Raw genomic sequence first — 4,868 nt, 5'->3', positions numbered from 1 at the left:
ACCCAGTTTTCGGCCCTGAAACACAGATTAAAGTCAGAGAACATGCAGAGACTCAAGACGTTCTCATAATTCACAATTTTAGGTCCAGATGTAGTTTTTAGAGAGAGAGGTTCTTTCCTCTCTCTTATGATTTAGGATTAGGATTCCTCTTAAAGGATCTAGGATTTCTTCTTCTCAATTTTTAGGTTCAATGTTCCTTTTATTTATTTTCTCAATTTGGTTTTTGAATTCTTTATGTTTAGATTGATTTTCTATTTAATACAATTTGAGGTATTTTTGGTTTATGATTTTTAATTTAGCTTTTTACATTCCTAGCTTGAATTGATTAATTGGAGGCACTTGAGTTATCAAATTCCTTGTGATTGATAATTGTTATCTTTGCTGATTGATTTGAATTCCAATAACTCTAGTCTTTTCTTAGGAATTGACTAGGACCTGAGGAATCAAATTGATTCATCCATTTAACTTACCTTCATAGTTAGAGGTTAACAAAGTGGGAGCAAAATCTAATTCTCATCACAATTGATGAGGATAACTAGGATAGGACATCCAGTTTTCATATCTTGCTAAGAACTTTATTAGTTCTTATTTTATTTTCCTTGCACTTTTCTCTTCCTATTTCTCAACCCAAAACCCCAATTTACAGGACTCATAACCAATAATAATAACACCTCCTTGCAATTCCTTGAGAGATGACCCGAGGTTTAAATACTTCGGTTATCAATTTTAAAGGGGTTTGTTACTTGTGACAACCAAAACTTTTGTATGAAAGGACTCTTGTTGGTTTAGAAACTATACTTGCAACGAAGATTTATCTGTGAATTTCTAGACCATGCAAAAGTATTCTCATCACCTATTACTTGCATGCTTTTAACCCTCTTGCATCTAATTGTTATGAATTGCCTTTATGATTTTTACTTAATGTCTTCCATGCATGTTGTAGCTACCATGTATAGGACATCATTATTACTTTGGCATTCATTATTACTTGGATTTCCCACCTTCCAATTGTTAATAATCTATATTTGAATTTAATTCTCTTTCTTCCTTCTTTAGGATGGCCACTAAAAGAGGAAAAGAGAAGGCTTCTGAAAATCCACCAATAAGGAGAGGAACCAAGAGAGCTCTGTTAAGGCGCCACCATCTACCAGCATCAAGCCACCAACAAAGCGGGTAAAGAGGATCGTTAAAGTTGATAAAACAGAGAAAGCCTTTCCCGCATGGGACTCTACACGGTTCACCAACCGTTATTGCGAGCAGATGTTCCCCATCCTAGCTGAGAGGAACTACAATAATAAATATTTACTCATTGTCCCAACCCATTTTGTTGATTTTGTGGAGCCCCGCATCGAGAGGAGACAGTGGGGATTTTTGAGGAGGTAGCCGCAGGAGGCCACCCTATCATGGGTAGTTGAATTCTACTCTAACTTCTACTCGCCTACCCTGCAGAATATCTATGTTTGTCATCAGTAAGTCCCTGTCTCCGAGGGTGCCATATAGAGAGTACTGGAGCTTCCACCTAGCCCAGAGGGATTGGATGCATATCAAGAGGCCTAGCTTAAGCGCCAAATATATCAGTTAAGACTGGGATAGCGTCTTCGGAGTTATAGCCCAACCTGGCAGCACCTGGATCTATGGGCAGCATCAGTCAAAACCCAAGAGCATCTCAGCCCAATCACTTACCTTGGAGGCTCGCGTGTGGGCACAGATTATGTCCCACTATATCTTTCTGAGCACTCACGAGTCCACCTTCACAGCGGACATGGCTTTTTCATCTGGTGTATCCTGACAAAGCAACCTCTCAACCTGCCCCGACTCATTCGGCAGGCAATGGGACACGTACAGATTGCGGGTAACCTGCCTTTCCCCGTATTGGTTTCAGATTTAGTCTCTACAGCAGGTGTTTCCTATAGGGTTGGGGATACCGAGACCATGATCCCAAGGGCTGATCAGTATGTCCCGAATGGGAAGTACATCAGACCCCCAGTTCCCTCTGCGAGCCGGCCTCCAGGCCCATCTTTGGACACTCCTCCTTCTTCTACTCTACCATTATCCACACCACAAGCACCATCCACCCATCAGATGTTCCTTCAGATACTTCAGAGGTTCGACCGGCAAGATCGGCGAATGGAGCAAATGGAGCGCCACAACAAGCGCCGATAGAACTATCTGAAGGAGCTCATTGTTGGTACTCACCCATCTCCGGAACAGAAGGACACCTCGGACTCCCCTTCACCTAGTAGCACAGGGAGCCATGACGAGCCAGATAGTGGAGGCGATGCTCCCAACCTTACCTTGCTCCTTATTGATGGCACGGAGGACCGTGCCAAGTCTTAAGTGTAGGGAGGTCAGTCCTTGACTTCTGGAGGTAATCTCTCTCTCTTAACACCAACATTTGACTTTTTCTTTTGTTAGAAAGGATAGATTGCATGATAATAATTTCTTGCATGAATATTCTGCTTGATTGGAGTAATGAGTTTCTTTTCAATATCCTATTTTATAGTATTTCACTAACTTAAATTAAACTTTTTTTTGTTAAAATTATTTGAAGATTGTAATTTGGAACATGGTTTTTGAGCTAAGAACACACAACCTGTGAGATTTTGAGCTTAATTATATGGTTACATTATTTAACCATGATTTTTATTCTTGTGTGTTTTCTTCTCTATGATTGCAATCTATGGTTTGTTCCATTCTATATGTCCATTGTTTAGTATATATTCATGCATACATATGATTGAGTCCATCATTTATTATTAGCTCACTTATCCCAAATAGCCCACCATTTCATTTACCTTTGTTTGCCACTTTGAGCCTTTTTAATCCCCATTTGTTCTTTATATTACCACATCACTAGCCTTAAGCTAAAAAATAATTAATTACGCGATTTGAATCTTTGGTTAGCTTAAGATAGTGTGTGCCAACTAAGTGTGGGGAAATGTGGGAACTTGGGTTGCTGAAAATGTGTTGTGTTTTTACTGAAAAATATTAGAAATTTGGGTGCGTACTCTTGTGAAATCATAAAAACCACATGCATTGATATATTATGTTTTCATTTATAAAAAAAGAGAAAAGAAAAGAAATAAATGAATAGGGGATAAAATCACCCTAATGCTAAAGTCAATAAAAAGATCAATGCACATGTGATGGAATTAAAAATTGATGCATGAGTATGTGAAATATACAAAAGGGAGATTTTGGGTAGCTAGGCATGATTTTAGAATTATATAGAGTTTGTGTGTGTTAGGTGAGAGCTTAGGTTAGTCAAAGATTCATATTATAGCTCACTTGGCCATACATATACCCTCATCCTTACCTTAGCCCCATTACAACCTTGAAAAGACCTCATGGTGTTTGCATTTGTACACTAAATATTTGTTGATTGGTTAGATGAATAACAAAGTTTTAGAAAGCATGACTAGAGAAGAGTAGAGTGGATTAACCCTAGACACTTAAGCGATTAGAGTGCATATACACTACCAGTGAGGGTTCAATGCTTGATTCTATGTTCCCTGCTTTCATGAGCTATCTTCTTACAAGTTTACTTGTCTTTTATTGTGTGATTTAAATTAGTGGAATCTGATTTATGTTTGTCTTGGAGAACTTGTTTACTTTTTAACCAAGTAGGCAAAAACATCGTAACATATAGTTGCATTCATATACATAGGTTACATTGCATGAGTCTTACTTTCCCCCATTCATTCTTTTGGTCTCCTTGAGCTTAGCATGAGGACATGCTAATATTTAAGTGTGGAGAGATTGATAAACCATTATTTTATGGTTTATCTTGTGCTAAGTTGAGTGGTTTTTATCAATTTTTTGCACACTTATTCATACAATTTGCATGGTTTTACAAATCCTTCTCAATTTTGTTCTATGATTAAAAACTTGCTTCCTAAGCCTTTGAATTGTCATTTTTAATGTCCTTTTATACCATTCAATGCCGTGATCTGTGTGTTAAGTGTTTTCAGGCTATATAGGGCAGGAATGGTTTAGAGGATGGAGAGGAAGCTTGCAAAAATAGAAGGAACACAAGAAACAAAGGAGATGACCAGCGAAGATCGACGCGGACACATGACTCACGCGTGCACGTGACTTGAAGCTTTTAACAGTGACGCATACGCGTGCCTGATGCATACGCGTGACAAGCAAAGTGCACAGCGACGCGTACGCGTGAATGACACGTAGGTGTGACACGTGCAGAACACCATCGACGCGTACGCGTGACGTGCGCCACGTGCAGAAATTGTAGAAGACACTGGGGGTGATTTTGGGCTAGTTTTGGACCCAGTTTTCGGCCCAAAAACACAGGCTAGAGCCAGGAGACAAGCAGAGACTCAACACATATTCACTTTTACACAATTTTTAGCTTTTAGCTTTGAATCGGAGAGAGAAAACTACTGCTTCCTCTAGGGTTCTTCACATTCATAGTTTTTTAGTTTTATGCTTTTGATTGGGATATTGAGAAGAGTTACTACCTCCGTTTGAAGTCTTTGCCATTACGGTTTTCTTTCTTATTTCCTTGCTCTTTTACTTTATTTGAATTATCATGTCTTCTTTTCATTCCCTTTATATGTTTATGAAAATGACATCCATGTCAATGGAGTAGACTCCCAACTTGACTTGGAAGTTGATTAATAGGAGACCCTTGAGTTGGAATACTCAAGTGTTAATTGGTAATTGGAAGTTATTTGCTGGCTCTCTAGTCACTAACGCTAATCCTTCCATAGGAGAGGATTAGGACTTGTGAATCGGAGTTGGTTCAGTTACTTGACTTTCCTTTATTCGGTAAGGGATAACTAAGTAAAAACAACAACATCTTACCATTACACTTGGAAAAATTCATCAAGGATAGAACTTCCAATTAA

The sequence above is a fragment of the Arachis hypogaea genome, chromosome 17 (genome assembly GCF_003086295.3).
Source record: "Arachis hypogaea cultivar Tifrunner chromosome 17, arahy.Tifrunner.gnm2.J5K5, whole genome shotgun sequence".
Classification (NCBI taxonomy): domain Eukaryota; kingdom Viridiplantae; phylum Streptophyta; class Magnoliopsida; order Fabales; family Fabaceae; genus Arachis; species Arachis hypogaea.
The sequence above is the reverse complement of the archived record's forward strand: the minus strand, read 5'-3'. Positions refer to the sequence as shown.